The sequence below is a fragment of the Somniosus microcephalus genome, chromosome 16, assembly GCF_052327205.1.
Source record: "Somniosus microcephalus isolate GS21.2 chromosome 16, FLI_Smic_1.0, whole genome shotgun sequence".
Taxonomy (NCBI): domain Eukaryota; kingdom Metazoa; phylum Chordata; class Chondrichthyes; order Squaliformes; family Somniosidae; genus Somniosus; species Somniosus microcephalus.
In genome coordinates, this window is record NC_141002.1 from 24933563 (window position 1) to 24952738 (window position 19176).

Consider the following 19176-nt stretch of genomic DNA (forward strand, 5'->3'; position numbering starts at 1 on the left):
CCTTGGTCGGCTCTGCCTCTCCCGCTCACTCGGCTCCCAGCCCTCTCGCAGTCCGGTGCTTCCCTCCCCGGCTGCGGCTGAGTTTATCTCTTCCCGCGCCTACGCTCCTGGTCGCAGCGCTTCGTGGCTTCGGTCGCTGCCCGGCCTTTCTCGCCGGTCGCGGTCTAGCTGTCTCACGATGCCGTTGCGTCCCCCAGCCTGTCTGTACCGCGGCTTCCTTGCTCCACGCTGCCCCAGTCTCAGCGCCTCTGGACCCGACTTCTGTCCGGCTCCTTTCCCCCTCGACCGTGGTCGAGTGCACCGCCCTTATCCTCCGGTTATTCTTTTTCCTTTCCCTTACTCACAGTCACCGTGGCCGCCTTGCTTCTCGTGCTGATCGGCTCACTCCTCACCGTGGCAGAAGGGACAGTCAGTGCCTGTTGCTGATGGAAGTCTTTGTCTCTAACTTCTTCTTCCTTTCTAGTTCTGCAGCCTCGAGTTTTCTCCCAGCAGAACGACGAGGGCGGTTGCCTCTTCTCGACGCTCGTTAACTGCTTCGGACGTATTGTTGCCACAGGGTACGATCGGACTCGTCGCCACTGTAAAGTCTGTGGGTTGTTTAGTTAATTAATACACAGACTACCAGAGTAACTTAAAACAGGACTTTACTATTCGAAGGTCAGGGCGAATCTGCCCAATAAATCCTGACACAGCACTTATATACCGGTGTGGTCACCGTCGGTATTACAGTATACAGAAGCCAACAAAGTAGTGCAACACCTAAAGTAGTTCTCTTAAAGGTGGACGGTTACATACAATAGTTCTCTTAAAGGTAGACGGGTACATACACTACACTTAGCCTGTTCTAGTGCTCCTACGCAGTGCTACCCCAGTGGCTGCAGCATGGCTGGTGGAAGGCTGCTGATTTTCAGTGGAGGAGACTGCAGATGGCCTTGGAGGACGACCTCAAGCAGCTCTGGGCCTAGAAGGCCCGGCTGCAGACGGCAGCATCTTGGCATGGGCGGCAGCAGTCTGGGCTGGCTGGCTGACCGGCGACAGCAAGGTCACTGACGGAATGGCAGGGGATGTAGGATGAATGCTGTCATCCTGAGAGAGGACAAAGTTTCATGATCCATGGAGCCACTGCCACTCCCTCAGGGCGGTGCCTCAGCAATCCTAGTAATCTGTCGGAGGACAGATTGCTGGACTGCTGTGACACCCTGCAAGCCCCTTTGCTCACTGTAATCCACAGCCATGATGGCACCAGCTGACCTTGCATGAGAGTAGTCTGAGCTTCCACTGCAGCACTCAGACTGGGTGGCTGCTGCTGGTGCTGCAATGGAAGCTGAGACATCGCCCATCAGATGCTGCATCACGGTTAGGTCTACAATGTTCTAATGGAGTTGGCCATCACTTCCATGCTGGAAAGGATGGGCTCCAAGCTCTGCGCAAAGCCCTGTGCCAAGTTGGTGACAGAATCCTCCGTGCTCCTTGACATTGCACGCAGGCTTTCTGGCAGGCTTGCCAATGCACCAAGCATTTCATTGTGCATACCCCTTCTGTAGCCTAACCCATCAAAGTCCTCATCTGAGTCCTCTGTAGCAGAACTCATGTGCAACCTCATCCTCCGGTGGGCTGGCACCTGCACGATCCTTGCCCTCTGCTTTGGCTGCGGTAACCGTTAGCGCCCTGCGATCTTCGGTAACGCCCCCTGACTTACCACCGGACGCTACGTCCGACGGGGTCAGGGGGGGCCTACCTGTGGCCGGGGCGGCACTAATTAAAGGGAAGGTGCCAGGCGGCCATTTTTGTTGCTGGCCACCTGCCAGCACCTGCCCCCGCTGCAGTCCCCGGCCTTCTGTTCAGCCTCCCCCTGCGGAGTGCCGGCTGCGCTCTGTGAGCCCGGCACTTCTCTTGAGTGCAGGTCTCTTTTGCCGGCACCCCGATCCCTGGTGGCCCAGCTGGGCCTCAGGCCGCGCTGCGCTAGGCCCATCCACTTTAATAAGGGGAGGAAGGCCTGCAGTACCACAGCGCGACGTGCCGCAGGCCTTGGCGCTGCAGCACGTAGCGCCGCGATATTCACTCGCAGCGCCCCAAGAGGGAGGCGGGGTGCTTCCAGTATTTCGGTGAATTTCAGCCATGGGGGGGGGGGGGGCGCTAATTTTTTCGAGGCGCTAAAAGTTGTGCTCTGGCAAAGTTAGTGCCCCAAAGGGGACGCAACCCAATTTTCCCCCCTTAGAATCTATTATTAGTGATGTGGTAACAGGGCACTTAGAAAATCATAATATGATTAAACAGAGTCAACACAGTTTTATGAAGGGGGAATCGTGTTTGATAAATCTTTGAGTTTTTTTGAGGATGTAACTAGTAGGGTAGATAAGGACCAGTGGATGGAGTATATTTGGATTTTGAAAAGGTATTCGACAAGGTGCCACACAAGAGGTTGTTACACAAGATTCGGGCTCATGGGATTGGATGTAATATATTAGCTTAGATTGAGGATTAGTTAATGGACAAAAAGTAGAGAGTAGGAATAAATGGGTAATTTTTGGTTTGGCAGGGTGTATCTCGTTGGGTGCCTCAAGGATTAATGCTTGGGCCTCAGCTATTTAGAATCTATATCAATGACTTAGATGAGGGGATCGAGTGCAGTGTATCCCAGTTTCCTGATGATACAAAGCTAGGTGGGAAAGTAAGCTGTGAGGAGGAGGCAAAGAGGCTGCAAAGGGATATAGACAGGTTAAGTGAGTGGGCATGAATGTGGCAGTTGTAATGCTATAACTGGCATCAGCGGCCCAGGACTGGGGAGGGGAAAAATAAAGTTTGCTACACTTCCCTGCTGCTGATCAGTGCCCAGCGATTGGGGGTTAGGTGTGCACGTGTGGGTGGGATTTGGCTCAGCCGTGATGCCCCCCTCCCCCATGGTTGAATAGCCTAGCTACACATGGTGAGCAGGCTCCCAGATTTGGAATGGCCAGTTGGTCACTGGAGATACTGGAGGGCTGCTGGAATCCATAGAACCACACCCAAGCAAGAGACAGGAGAGGACGGAAGAAAGCTGGCGGGTGAAGGCGGGTGTGGGGTCAACAATAAGCACGTAATAAACATAGGAGCCAAATACCATAACCTAGAGAGATACTTGAAATATGTAAATACTGCAACTTATCTGGTTAGGGTTCTGAGTCCGAGATACAAGATTTTGAAGCCATCATGAGCCAATAATTATCACAGAGGAGAGATCTTTGAAAGACAACTATCTGTGTCTGAGGTGGTGATGGAAAGTTAAAAGCAGTAATAATATGCAATTTGAGGGAAAGGGTAAAATCATGTTTTATGTGTTTGATGTTGGTGTCTGTGGTAGCTGCACCTCATGTGGGGGCGGGGGCTGGTGGGGACACGAGTGGTAGGGAAAGATATAAATATATATATACACACACCAATTCCGCTGCCACGTCGACCAAAGAGGGCAAAATTTCTTACAGAGTCACCACTTTCTTTCTTGAAATTGTATTGCCCTTTTCAGTATTTATGAGATGATAGATTACCACCCTTAAATTTCTACAATTGATCCTTAGATTTAAAGGAACACGCTGTTAAACTTTGCCCTGCTAGTCAATGAACAAATTGCCAACAATTTTGAGTGAAATTCAGTGCAGTGCTGAGGGAGCGCTGCACTGTTGGAGGTGCTGTCTTTCAGATGAGACGTTAAACCGAGGCGCCGTCTGCCCTCTCAGTATAAGATCTCACGGCACGACTCAAAGAAGAGCCGGAAAGTTCTCCCAGTGTCCTGGCCAATAGTCACTCCTCAACCAACATCACTAAAACATCTGGTCATTTACTTCATTGTTGTTTTTGGGAGCTTGCTGTGCGCAAATTGTCTGCTATGTTTCCTACATTACAACAGTAACTACACTTCAAAAATTGGCTGTAGAAAGCTCTGGAACATCCTGAGGTTGTGAAAGCCGATACATAAATGAAAGTCTTTCTTTTTTCTTTTTTAAATCTCAAAGATAATTCAGGAGTGGCATCCTGTGACCTGCCTTCCACCCCAATTTTTAAAGATTTTCAGCTGTTTTCTCTGCTAGTATAATTCCCTCTTCTCATACAGGCATTGGGCTAAAAATTCGTGGCTGCCACGAGAGTAGCCGGTGTCACCGTGGCCTCGGGTTAACAGCTGCTGAAAATGGACGAAGCGCTACCAGAGAAAAATTCGCGCTGGCGGCTAAAGATTGGTGGTGTTAGTGCAGACATGGGAGTCGAAGTTCTCGTCCAGGAGTGGCGTTCCAGCTTCCAACAGCCTCTGAAAGCGAGGCAATAGAGTTTGCTAGGCATTGTGGGAAATTAAAAGGGCAATGCATTAAAAGGGCAATGCCTTCTGAACTAATAAAAATTTAAAATGAAGTAAAAAACTGCAGTTTTCAGCCCTTACTGCCTTTTTAGAAAAATTAACATTAAAAAGAAGTCCCAAATGGGAGTCTCCAGCTCTTAAAGCAGAATTCCCTTTGGAACCTCAAAAAATGGTAAAAGTGCTTCAGCACTAACACAAATGGCTCAGCAAGCCAGGGAAGGGGCAACCAGGGTCTCACACGCAGCACTCCAGCTTTGTGCAGGGGGTCAACACTGCAAGAGAGGTCCTCTACCCACAGGTGCCAGGAGGCCCTCCAGAAAGAAGGATGTGGGACCACATCACTGAGGCTGTCACTGCCAGCAGTGTCGCCCCCACGACCTGGCTCCAGTGCCTAAAGAAGCTTCATGACCTCAGACCACTGGCCAAGGTCAGTGAATGCATCTTAAAAAGACGTCCCCCACCAACTGAATCACTAGCCTCACACATTGCTCAATGCATGGCTCCCCCACGACTCCCAATCAGCAATCTGTACCAATCATGAGGCATACGTCCCATTCCTAGCCTCACCTCACCCCCTTGGAGGAGACAGTGCAGGCCATTCTTGGCAGGGGCCTGGCTGGGTCCTAGGCCAGGAGCAGGGCAGGAAGGATACAAGATGCTGGTATCCTCTTACATTATCCTCCTTCTGGCCTGCACCTCTTGCTTTCCCGCCCTCCCCTCACCACAACTCCACCCTTGTGCCTTCCTCATTTCACACACCCAAGAAATGCAGCCTACCCAGCCAATGGTTGACCAAGAAGAGGGAGAGGAGAGTGAAGTAGAAGAAGAAGAAGAAACACCATCACTTGATTTGACATTTCCAGCCACCAGCTCCTCAAGGTCGACCAGCAAGGCCATGTGCAGTGTCCCCCACTGAAAGTCAGCAGCCTTCCACCAGCCATGCTGCAGCCACTGGGGTAGCACTGTGTGATATCAGTAGGACAGGCAAAGGCACACACAAGACAGTTACTAAGAGAATGCATAAGGGAGATGAGTTGATTTCTTGATGTCATATTGGATGGATAGATGTATAAAGATGGATTGAAAAGTTTGTTTTTTGTTGGCTTTTATTTCAGCATCGTGGCCAAGAGGACACTGTTATGGTCAGTAACAAAGGGAAGGTAAGGTGTGGGACTAATAGTGAAAGGGGAATTGGGGTTGTGGTCACTGGTTCCATCCCAGATATCCCGGCCATAGGGGCTGTCTGGGTTGCATCCTTCCTTCTACTTCCTCCTCTTCTGCTTCCTTCTCTTCTGCTTCCTCCTCTTCTGTTTCCTCATCTTCTGCTTTCTCCTCTTCTGTTTCTCCTCTTTGGCTCCTTCCTCTTCTGTTTCTTCCTCTTCCCTCTGCCAGCAGATGCTGTAAATCTGAAATGATAGCTTAAAATGCTGGAAATATTCAGTAGATCAGGCAGCATCTTGACTTGAGACATGAACTCTGTTTCTCGCTCCATGGATGTTGCCTGATCTGCTGAGTATTTGCAGCATTTTCTGTCTTCTCAGAGGCCCTCCTTTACCATCTGAGGCCTTGCAAACGTCTAGCAGCACTCCCATCACACTTAAAAACTTATAATATCTATTGCAGCAAGCCACTAGTTCAATAAAATCAATAAAGCCCAGTCCAAAAGCTTAAATGCAAACTTATCTGAAAGATGTATTTGTCGCTTTAAGAGGTGCTGACAGTGCCTCTGTTAGTTTGCTGCACTCTAGGTTTAAATGCCGAGCTTAGGACCCAGTGCTGAACTCAGCGCAAAGGTCCAAGTCACCTCTCCCTCATTTTAATTTGCAGGGTGATGGATCTTACTGGCAGCGCTGCTGGGCCTGGGGAAATGGAGGATGCTGCAGGACCCGCCACCAGCTGGTGAAAGAGCGGCAGTTGCCCTCTTTTCGCTATTTTTTTGCCGGTAATGGGTGGTGTAAAGCCCCCGAATTTTTAGCCCATTGACTGATTCTCGCCGTCTAATTCATTAGGTGCTGGTCACCCAAATGCCCATTTTGCAATTGCGAGCCTTGACAATGAGTGTCAGCAGGTCCTTTGACCATGGGGAGATAAGGGTGGGACACATCACAGCTGAGCCTGATGCATACTGTGATTGGAAAATAGCTTACAAATAGCAACCAACAGAAATGTTCATATTATGTTTACAATATCAATACCACATAGCAATCACAAGTAATGTTCATACTGTCACCACAGTTACAATATCACCAAAACATAGCAACCAGACAAACTTTTCATACTGTGATTACAATATCGCAAACACACACAACCAGTGGAAATGTTCAAACTGTGTTTCCAATATCACTAACACATAGCATCTACGGGAAATGTTAATACTGCGATTGTGATATTGCAAACACATAGCACCTAGATCAAATGCTCATAGAGTGTTTACAATGTCGGCATCAAGTACCAGCAGAGGGAATATTCATACTGTGTTTACAATGTTACAAAAACATAGAAACCAGAGCACATTACAATGTCAGGAAATGTTCAGACTGAAATTATTATATTACTTACACACAGCATCCAGATTAAATGTGCATACAGTCTTTACAATATCAGAAACAAATAGCAACTAGAGGAAATATTCAAATTGTGATGACAATATCACTTACACAAAAGAACCAGAGGAAATGTTCATACTGTTATTCCAATATCACTAACACATAGATCTGCTCTCTCAGGTGGACGTAAAAGATCCCAAAGCACTATTTCGAAGAAGAGAAGGGGAGTTATCCCCGGTGTCCTGGCCAATATTTATCCCTCAATCAACATCATTAAACAAAACAGATTATCTGGTCATTATCACATTGCTGTTTGTGGGAGCTCGCTGTGTGCAAATTGGCTGCCGTGTTTCCCATATTACAGCAGTGACTACACTTCAAGAGTACTTCATTGGCTGTAAAGCACCTTGGGACATCCGGTGGTCATGAAAGGCACTATATAAATGCAAGTCTTTCTCTTTTAAGAGAAAATGTTTGTACTACTATTACAATATCGCCAAAACATAGCAAACAGAGGAACTTTTCAAACCATGATTACAATATTGCGAACCAGCAACCAGAGGGAATGTTCATACTGTTCATGTCAAAACACATAGCAACTAGAGAAAATTTTCAAACTGAGTTTACATAGCAACCAGAGCATATGTTCATACAGTGTGATCAACATCACTGGCACATAACAACCAGAGGAAATGTTCATAGTGTAATTACAATATCACTAACACATCGAGACCAGAGGAAATGTTCATACTGTAATAATAAAAGAAAGACTTACATTTATGTAGCGCCTTTTACGACCAGCAGATGACTCAAAGTGCTTTACAGCCAATGAAGTACTTTTTTGGAATGTAGTCACTGTTGTAATGTGGGAAACAGCAACAAATAGCAACCAGAAGAAAGGTTTATACTATGTTTACAATATCACTAACACAGAATAACCAGAGTAAATTCTCATACTGTGATTACATATCACTAACAGATAGCAACAGTCGCAAATCTTCATGTTGCAATTACAATAACTCTTGAACATAGCAACCAGAGGAAATATTCATAATATGATTATCACTAACAGATAGCGGCCAGAAGAATACTCATACAGTGTGTTCAATATCATTGGGCAGCTAACACACAACAACTAGAGGAAATCTTCATAGTGTAATTACAATATCACTTGAACATAGCGACCAGAGGAAATGTTGATACTGTGATTACAATATAGCCAACACATAGCAACCAGTGGAACTTTTCATACTGTGACACCAACAAGGAACAACCAGAGGAAATGCTCATAATGGCCTGGAATTTGCAGTTGTAATGACGACAAAACTGTCAGCGTTTGCCGACATTACTCTGTAAAACTGACAGACACTTCTGGAGCCTGTGCATGCGCAGTTAAACGCGGCAATCTGGAAGTTGCTGTCAGTGATACCCTGTTCCTCCACAGGGTGCACTGTTGCAGTACTCGCAGATGGAAATAGAAACATAGAAGATAGGAGCAGCAGTAGGCCATTCGGCCCCTCGAGCCTGCTCCGCCATTCAATGAGATCATGGCTGATCATCCAAATTCAGTACCCTGTCCCTGCTTTCTCCCCATACCCCTTGATCCCTTTAGCCTTAAGAAATATATCCAACTCCTTCTTGAATATATTTCATGAATTGGCCTCTACTGCCTTCTGTGGTAGAGAATTCCACAGGTTCACCACTCTCTGGGTGAAGAAATTCCTCCTCAATTCTGTCCTAAATGGCTTACCCATTATCCTTAGACTGTGACCCCTGGTTCTGGACTCCCTAACCATCGGGAACATCCTTCCTGCATCTAGTCTGTCCAGTCCTGTCAGAATTTTATAAGTTTCAATGAGATCCCCTCTCATTCTTCTAAACTCCAGCGAGTATAAGCCCAATCGACCCAATCTCTCCTCATACATCATTCCTGTCATCCCAGGTATCAGCCTGGTGAATCTTCGCTGAACTCCCTCCATGGCAAGAACATCCTTCCTCAGATAAGGCGACCAAAACTGCACACAATACTCAAGATGTGGTCTCACCAAGGCCCTGTACAACTGCAGCAAGACATCCTTGCTCCTGTACTCAAACCCTCTCGCTACGAAGGCCAACATACCATTTGCCTTCTTAACCGCCTGCTGCACCTGCATGCTTACCTTCAGTGACTGGTGCACAAGGACACCCAGGTCTCATTGCACTTCCCCTTCTCCCAATCTATTGCCATTCAGATAATTATCTGCCTTCCTGTTTTTGACACCAAAGTGGATAACCTCGCATTTATCCACATTACATTGCATTTGCCATGCTTCTACCCAATCACCTAACCTGTCCAAATCAACCTGGAGTTTCTCGGCATCCTCCTCACAGCACACTCGCCCACCCAGCTTTGTGTCGTCTGCAAACTTGGAGATATTACATCTAGTTCCCTCATCTCGGTCATTAATATATATTGTGAATAGCTGGGGTCCAAGGACCGATCCCCGCGGTACCCCACTAGTCACTGCTTGCCACTAGGAAAAAGACCCGTTTATTCCAACTCTTTGCTTTCTGTCTGCCAACCAGTTCTCTATCCAAGTCAATATCTTGCCCCCAATCCCATGTGCCTTAACTTTACACGCTAATCTCTTAACGTGAACTTCAACTTTTTACACACTATTCTCAGTGTAAAAACTCTCTAAAAAGTTAAGCCTTGTTGAATGAGGTGTAACTGATTTTTTAACGGCGTACTAAGTCATAATTACTGCCTAACAGCCTCCCTGGCCCTGAAAAACTTATTTTATATTTGTGAAGTGTCATTTTCTCCATTCCATGATAAAAATTCCATAGATTTTTAAAATAATAATTAATTTTTATTTTATTTTTTTCAAGTTTGTGTAGGTTATTTCAGCTTCTACCTTAATCCCATGTGTATGTCCCAATCTTTATTTCGCTTCCTGTAAAATTTTAAAAATGAATGATAAAACCTGCTTTTTACTTCCTGGTTTGCTGTCTGTGAGAATGCTTCAATGTGATTGGCTGCTTGATGACATCACAGACGGGTGAACGTCACAGATCACCTATGGATAGCGCCAGATGGAAAATCATGTCAGAAAAGGTGAAATCGACGACACATAGCATGCTAAAAGTTTGTGGGCAGCTTTCTTCGAGGTAAGCGGCGAGAGCCCTCACTTCACCGCTGACCGCAAGATCCTGGCCTGTGTGTTTACAATATCACTACTACATAGCAACCAGAGGAAACTTTCTTACTGTGATTGCAATATCAGTTACACAGGGCAACCAGAGGAAATCTTTATATTGTAATTACAACATCACTATCACATAGCGACCAGAAAAAATATTCATACTGTCTTTACAATATCACTATCACACAGCAACCAGAGGAAATTGTTCATACCATGTTTAAAATATCACTTACACTGAGCAACCAGAGGAAATTGTTCATAGTGTGATTACAATATCACTAACACATCAAGACCAGAGGAAATGTTCATACTATGTTTACAATATCACTAGCACAGAACAACCAGAGGAAATTCTCATACTGTGTTTACAATATCACCAACAGATAGTGACCAGAGGAAATATTCATACAGTGTGGCCAATATCACTGGCAAATAGCAACCAGACTGTTATTACAACATAGCCAACACACAGAAACTAGAGGAAATCTTCATGTTGTATTTACAATATCACTTGAACATAGCGACCAGAGGAAATATTCATACCGTGTTTACAGTATCACTAACACTTAGCGACCAGAAGTGTTCATACTGTGATTACAACATAGCAGCTAGAGGAACTCTTCATGCTGTGATTACAATATCACTAACAAGGAGCAAGCAGAAGAAATGCTCAAAATATATAACCATAATATCACTTGCACTTAGAATCCTAGAATGGACTATCATACTGTGATTACAATATCACTGGCACTAGCAACCAAAGGAAATTTTTATACTGTGTTTACAATGCTGCCAACACATAGTAACCAGAGGAAATGCTCATACTGTGATTACAATATCAGTTTCACACAGAAACCTGAGCATATGTTCATACTAATGCCAATACATTGAAACCAATGGAAATGCTCATATTGTTTTTACAATATCACTAACATGTTCATACTGTGATTATCATTTCGCTAACACAGCACCAGAGGAAATGTTCATACTGATAACAATATCACTTACACATATCAACCAGAGGCAATATTATACTGTTATTCCAATATCACTTACGCGTAGAAACCTAGAGAAAATGTCCGCACTGTGATTGCAATATCACTTACACATAGCAACCAGAGGAAATGTTTATACCATTCTTACAATGGCCCGGATTTTGCAGTCAGCAGCGAAGTGATGGCACTTGAAGAAAGCTGCCCACAAAGTTTTAGCGGGCTCTGTGGCATCGATTTCCCCTTTTCCGACATGACTTTCCATCTGGTCCCTTCTATAGGGGATCTGTGGCGTCTACCAACAGTGAATTCATCAAGCAAACTGAGCAGCCAATCAGATGGAAGAATTCTCACAGACAGCAAACCAGGAAGTAACAAGCAGGTTTTATCATTCACTTTTTGATAATTTCACAGAAAGTGAAATAAAGATTGGGATATACACATGGGATTAAGATAGAAACTGTAATATCATAAACAAATTTAAAAAAAAATTAATTAATTATTATTATTTTTAAAATCTATGGAATTTTTATCATGAAATGGAGGAAATAACACTCCAGACATAAAATTAGCTTTACAGGGCCAGAGAGGTTGTTCAGCCATAATTATGGCATAGTATGCTATTAAAAACACAGTTACACCTCATTCAGCATGGCTTAAATTTTCCAGTGATTTTTACAGCGAGAATATTGCGTAAAATGTTGAAGTTCACGTCACATCACCTTGACCAGTCCCAGGAGCAGACCCACGCAAATATCCTTATTACAATATCACTAAAACATAGCAACCAAAGGCAAAATTTGTACTGTGTTTACATTATTGCTAACAAGTAGCAACCGGAGGAAATCCCCATACTGTGATTATAATATCACTAACTTATAGTAACCAGAGGAAATGTTCATACTGTCTTTACATTGGGCTGGATTTTGCTGTAGAAATAATGGTGAGGCTAACAGCGCTCACCTTTATTAAAGTGTAAATCGGACAGCAACTTCCAGCGACCACACGTACGCAGTTAAACGTGTAATTCCATAAGTTGCTGTTCGAGATGCCCTGCTCCTCCAGAAGCTGCGGGAAGTTGTTTTACTTATGTGACCCACTAGATTTACCCACTAAACATGCCAGAAAAGGTTGGGCTTGTCCATTCCTGGGTAAGTAAATATTTAACAGTTTGATAAGTCTTAATTATGGCCAAACTACCTCTCTGGCACTGAAAATTAACTTTTACAAGTGTGGAGCCGCATTCCTTTTCATTATTTTTGGAGATTTAAAAAAATGAGTAATTGAAATACTTTTTTCTTGTTCTTTCTGTCTCTTTTACCCCACTCTGAATCCCATCTCTTGTTCCATCTTTTTATTTTGCTTTCTGTATCTGATTATCATTGGATTAAATATCCTAACTGACATTTCCTGGTTCAGACTCTGCACTGCTCATTAACGATTCTTCAATCTGATTGATTAAGGAGATCCCCAGTTGCTTGCTGTGTTCACACAGGTCACAGCCCTCCTGTAGAAGGTGCTGCCCCAAAATGGCTTTCTAATTGCAGTAAGTTCCAACGCAAAATCCTACAGAAAGTCTGTGGGCAAGTGCAAGTGTAATGAATGACTGGCGCTGTTTGTTCGCCACTAACACATAGCAACCAGAGGAAAGATTTTTTTGGGGGCTAAATTTGGTTGACTTGCGCCTCCTGTAACGGGGCGCAAATCAACTAGCGCCTGGGTGTGGCGCCGCTAACGCCTTCCATGAAATTCAGCGGGAGGTTAGCGGTGGCGCTAACCATTAGCGCCGCGCGGTGCTGCACAACCGGTGATGACGTCATCGCTGTGCACTCGCGCCCCGGCTGTAATATTGGGTGGCGCCCCCCCTGGCTTACCGCCGGACGCTATGTCCGCCGGGGTCAGGGGGGCCTACCTGCGGCCGGGGCAGCGCTAGTTAAAGGGGAGGTGGCGTGCGGCCATTTTTGTTGTTGGCTGCCTGCCAGCACCTGCCGCCGTTGCTGTCCCCGGTCCCCGTGAAGCCCCCCCGTGGGGTGTCGGCTGCTCTCCGTGAGCCCGGCACTCCTCTTGAGTGCCGGGCTCATTTGCCAGCACTCCCGATCCCTGGTGGCCCAGCTGGGTGCTGGGACGCACTGCACCAGGCCCCTCCCCTTTAATAAGGGGCGGAAGGCCGGCAGTACCGTGGCACGTAGCGCCGCGATATTGGCTCGCAGCACCCCAAGAGGGCTGCGGGGTGATTCCAGTAGCACCCCTCCTCCCTCTCGGGGCGCTACCTAGGAAAATCGGCCGCGGGGCGCTAACTTTTCGGGCCCGCGAAGGTAGCGCCCGCTACCCAATTTTTACTCCATAGTGTTTACAATATTAGTGACAACATGATCTGTATACTTCTGGCAAATGCTGACTGCGCCCGCACTAACACCCTCACCAAGCTGGCATCTGGCGTGACTCGCATCAGAAGCGTGCGCGCGTGCCGCGGACGCCATTTTGGAACCAAAACGGCATTCTTAGCGCTGAAAAAACGGGCGTTATGTAGCCGAATTTTGCGGCCCTGCACTCAAGAGAATACAAGTCTAGTTTATGCAATATGTCCTCACCATTTATTCCTTTTAGGCCTGGTATCATTCTGGTGAACATATGCTACACCCACCTCTAAGGCCAATACATCCTTCCTGATCCTTTCTGAGGTGCTGTGCCCAGAACTTAATGCCGTACTCCAGATGTGATTACACTATCTTTCATATCCAATTGAGCAGGCAGACTGTGCCTCTGTTTATAGTCTCATTCAAAAGAGCATATCTCCGACAGTTCAGCACTCCATCAGTACCCTTCCGATTGAACCCTTCAGTACTCTTTGACCTTTCTACTCTCCTGCCGCCATCCCATGATTGACTCCCTCTTAGATAAGCCTACAGCTTCCCTCTGTGCCTCTCTTGGCATCCTCCGAAGGGTCCATCGAGGCACTCGTCACTGCCTCCTTACTAGCAGCAACAACAACTGCCGCATCCTACTCTCTCGCCGGCCGTCCCGCCCAGTGCGCTCGCTGGGTGCTAATCTTGCCAATCTCCCACCATCCAACTCACCCCTCCCAGTGCTAACCCTGTGAACTCTGCCAACGGATCAGCTATCACTGCCCCTCTCCGCATCTCCCTCCAGAATGTCCGTTCACTTGTGAACAAGGCCCTTGCCATCCATAAGCTTATTGTGGATGATTGCATCAACATCATGGCCTTGACAGAAACCTGGCTGAAGGGTGATGACACCTTTCCCCGAAATGAAGCCTCCCGCCTGGCTATACCTTCCACCACTTGCCCCGCCCAGACCATCGTGGTGGCGGTGTGGCTCTTATCACCAAATCACACCTTAGTCTGCCCCCTACTCCTCTGACACTTTCCCCTCCTTTGAGCATCTCAACTTGCTCCACCCCTTCATCTCATTTAAAATTCTCGTTCTCTACCGCCCACCCAAGTACCATATAAATTTTCTCACCGAGATATCTTCACTGCTTTCCTCCCTCAACCTCTGCACCGAGTGACTTCTCATCCTCGGTGATTTCAACCTCCATCTCAATTCATCATGCTCTCTTTCCTCTGATTTCACTGCCCTCCTATCCTCCCTTAATCTCTCCCTCCAAGTAAACTCCCCAACCCATGTTCACGGCCACCCCCTTGACCTTGCCATTTCACGTGGCCTCGCTACTCTCATTGGCCCCGATTTTCTGCCAGCCGTCGGGCGGGTTTTCAGGCGGGCGGGGGCTGAAATTCGCAGAAATGGGGGTCGCGACCCCCACCCCCCCCCGCCTGATTCCCCACCCTGTCCGACTTTCGGACCGCCGTTTCTCCACGACCCGGATCAGTCCCGCCCGCCACTGGCGGGACTGGCCGTCGGGACTGGCCGTCGGGACCCTAATCACCAATTATTGGCATGTTTAATGCCATTTTAAGGGGCCCTTGCTATTTTCAGGGGTTCCCCACGCTAAACACGCCTGCGGGGAACCCTGCTGATGAAACCTGGCGTGAAGCTTGCCGGCTTGCTTGCTGTCAGCTGCAGGTCATTCGGGAAAGCTGCGATTTAAACGGAGAGCATTTGTATGTTGAAGGACCTTGTTGCTGCAGGCTTGGGGCTACTTCTTCAAGGCTTAGGCACAGCTGTGGAAGGTTGGAGCCTCACACACTTCTCCAATGTGATCTCCTGGGAAGCCCCTCTCGCCACCCTCACTCAGCGCTTCCTCAGCGGAGGCATCTACCAGAAGCATGGGACGCCTTTTTTTCCTTCCCTTCTTGCCATTAAAGGATCTCCAGCAGCAGAGGTGGCAGCAGCAGAACCAGGAACAGCAGGATCAGCAACAGGAGCACCAGGCTGCTGCTCACTCACCTGAAGCTGCACAGGCCAGAAGGGGCCAGCGCTTGGAAGTGGCTTGAGAGCACCTTGCTGCGCTTTAGGGGGCCATGGGGACCCGTTTCTGCACTGCCAGTCCTACTCAGAAGGACTTCCATGAAGGTCTGGTTTCTCTGTTCAATAGATGGCCATCGCTCCTCAAGAGATGTCATTCTCTTATGAGCACTCACCATGTTTTCCCTACCCTGGCGACTTATCTCCTCCATGGAGGTTGCAAACCTTTCCATGGTGATGCGTTCATACGCCAAGACTCCACAAAGGCCCTGCTCATGGTTGCTATGAACTCCTCCATTCGCTCCACACTCACAGCGACCCTGGAGACAAAACCTGCCAGAGACTCCTGCATCTGTGCATGGAGATCCATCACCTCTTCTCTTGCGGATGGACCCAAAGGCAGAGGGTCGACATGCAGCGCAGCTGAGCTGAGCTGAGCTGGCAGAGTCCTGCGCCCTATGACAAGGACTCTCCACTGCTGTCCCTGTCTCCAGAATCTGCTAAGGCTCACTTGTGAGCTGTGAAACACCAGGTGACAACACTACTCTATGTCCCGAAGGTCCCCCCGAGGTGTGAGTGTCTGCGCTGGTGCTGGGTGCGCTTACTTCTGCTGATGCTGCGCCCTCAGAGGTTGGAGCTTCCTCTGAGGAGTCTGGCTGCACAGTCTCTTCCTCCTCCACAGTGGGGACGGGGGCTCTGGATGGTCCTGTGGGGGAGTAGAGGAAGGAGTTAGAGATGTGATGCCAAGGTTACATGCACATTCGAGTTGACATCTGCTGACACCTGCATCCATGCAGCCTTGGTCTCAGTGGGAGGCCTCTCCCTGCCTGACCTAGGGAAGAGGACCTCCCTGTGGGCCCTAACCCCATCCAGTAATGTCTGCAGTGAAGCTTCGTCGAATTTGGAGGCAGCTCAGGGTCTGGCACTGGCCACAGCTGCTGCAGGCTCCTCTGCCATCCTGTGTGGTTCATTTGGAAGCCAACAGAGGAAGCAATGCTTGCTGTGGACCTTGAAAGCACCACGAATGTTGACATCACACTGTGGGGCTTCCTGACTGGAAATGGACAATTAGCAAGGCTGCCCACACGCTGGAAGTTAATTGGCCACTTGAGGGAAAATTGCGTGCAGCTGGCTGACCCATTTTTTTGTGTGTCAGAACCCCACATTCAGGGAATCCGACCATTTCCCACACAATCCACAAAATCGGGCCCATTGTGTCAATCACAGATAAGGCCATCCCTGACCACTTCCTCGTATCGCTCTCCACCCATATCCCCCTTCCCCCTCCTAACCCGACTTCCTTCTATGTCCGCCCCTGGAAAAAATGCTCTCCCAATTTGCTTACAACTGCACTTTTAAAATCCCAACTGTCTAGCCTTTGGCCCTCATTCACCACAACATTTCTGCAGCTATCGATCTGCTCAGCCACACCCTCAACTCCACCTTTAAATCCCCATTAAAACCATTACTCTCTCTCACCCTGGCCACTCCCCTTGGTACAGCCCTCATCTCTGCTCCCTTAAGTCCATGTGACACAGACTTGAGTGTATATGGTGGACAACTGGCTTAGTTATTCACTGCCAGATCTGGCTGGACCACATAAAGCACTGTTGGGTCCTGCTCTCGTCTGCCAAAACTGCTCACTATTCCAGGATTATCTTGGAATGCAAAGATAACTTCCTTTCTTTACTGCAAACCATTTTCTTAAACCCCTCTCCTCTGTCTCCTCCACCCTCACTTCTAACAACAAATGTGAGGAGCTCATGGACTTCTTTGTCACTAAGATTTTTTTAAATATTCGTTCATGGGATGTGGGCATCGCTGGCAAGGCCAGCATTTATTGCCCATCCCTAAGAGACCATCTAATCAGCTGCCTATGCCAATTCCCTCCCTTGCCCTAGCCCACCAGGCCAAACTTCCTCTAAGGTTGTCCCTTGCCCGAGCCTTAAACTTGCATCTTTCTCCAGTTTCTCTCCTATCTCCCCTCATGCCCTCTCCGAGCTCATCTTGTTCATGAGACCCACTTCCTGCTCCCTCGACCCTATTCCCACTAAACTGCTGACCACCCAACTTATCTTCCTGGCTCCCATGTTAGCTGAGATTGTTAATGGTTCTCTCTCCTCAGGTCCTGTCCCCATCTCCTTCAAATCTGCTGTCATCACCCTCTCCTCAAAAAAACCCTTGACTGCCGTCCTCGCCAACGACCGCCCCCCATCTCCAACCTCCCTTTCCTCTCCAAAGTCCTTGAACGTGTTGTCGTCTCCCAAATCCATGCCCATCTTTCCCAGAACTCCATGTTTGAATCCCTCCAATCAGGTTTCCACCCTTGCCACAGTACCGAAACGGCTCTCATCAAAATCACAAATGAAATCCTTTGTGACTGTGACAAAGGTAAACTATCCCTCCTCGTCCTTCTCAACCTGTCTGCAGCCTTTGACACAGTTGACCATACCATCCTCCTCCAATGCCTCTCCATTGTCGTCCAGCTGGGTGGGACTCATTTGCCTGGTTCCATTCTTATCTATCTAATCGTAGTCAGAGAATCACGTTCAATGGTTTCTCATCCCGCTCCAGCATCGTTACCTCTGGTGTCCTCCAAGGATCTATCCTTGGCCCCCTCCTATTTCTCATCTACATGCTGCCCCTCGGTGACATCATCTGAAAACACAGAGTCAGTTTCCACATGCACGCTGACGACACCCAATTCTACCTCACTACCACCTTTCTCGACCCCTCCACGGTCTCTAAATTGTCAGACTGCTTGCTCGACATCCAGTACTGGATGAGCAGAAACTTCCTCCAACTAAATATTGGGAAGACCGAAGCCATTGTCTTCAGTCCCCGCCACAAACTCCGTTTCTTAGCCACCAACTCCATCCCTCTACCTGGCAACTGCCTGGAGCTGAACCAGACTGCTCACAACCTTGGTGTCATATTTGATTCCGAGATGAGCTTCTGACCATATATCCGTGGCGTCACTATGACCGCCTATTTCCATATCTGGAACATCGCCCGACTCCGTCCCTGCCTCAGCTCATCTGCTACTGAAACCCTGATCCATGCCTTTGTTACCTTTAGATTTGACTGTTCCAATGCACTCCTGGCTGGCCTCCAACGTTCTACCCTCCATAAACTTGAGGTCATCCAAAACTCTGCTGCCCGTGTCCTAACTTGCACCAAATCCCTTTCACCCATCACCCCTGTACTTGCTGACCTACACTGGCTCCCGGTTAAGCAACGCCACAATTTTAAAATTCTCATCCTTGTTTTCAAATCCCTCCATGGCCTCACCCTTCCCTATCTGTAATTTCCTCCAGCCCCACAACCCCCTGAGATATCTGCACTCCTCAAATTCTGGCCTCTTGAGCATCCCTGATTTCAATCGCTCAACCATTGGTGGTCGTGCCTTCAGCTGCCAAGGCTCTGAGCTCAGGAATTCCCTGCCTAAACCGCTCCTCCTCTCTACCTCTCTTTCCTCCTTTAAGACGCTCCTTAAAGCCTACCTCTTTGTCGTAATAGCTCCTTGTGTGGCTCAGTGTCAAATTTTGTTTTATAATGCTCCTGTGAAGCACCTTTGGACGTTTTACTACATTAAAGGCGCTATATAAATACAGCTTGTTGTTGTACTGCACTGAAATGTCAACCGAGGTTATGTGATCAAGTCTCTGGAGTGGGACTTGAACTCACGACCTTCAGAGGGAACGGGGTTACTACAGAGCCATAGCTGACACCCCACTATT

General features: G+C 47.6%; 1 protein-coding gene across 3 annotated transcripts in view; it reads right to left on the reverse strand.

The window, feature by feature from the left end:
- The window catches only part of prickle1b (prickle homolog 1b), a 249999-nt gene that overhangs the window by 150480 nt on the left and 80343 nt on the right, over positions 1-19176 (reverse strand). Inside the window, exon 2 of one of the 3 annotated variants that reach the window (XM_086008701.1) lies at positions 7649-7728. The exons of the other annotated variants lie outside the window; for them this stretch is intronic. The gene's annotated coding sequence lies outside the window, so the exon portion shown is untranslated. The remainder of the gene's footprint in view (positions 1-7648; positions 7729-19176) is intronic. 3 annotated transcript variants of the gene reach the window in all.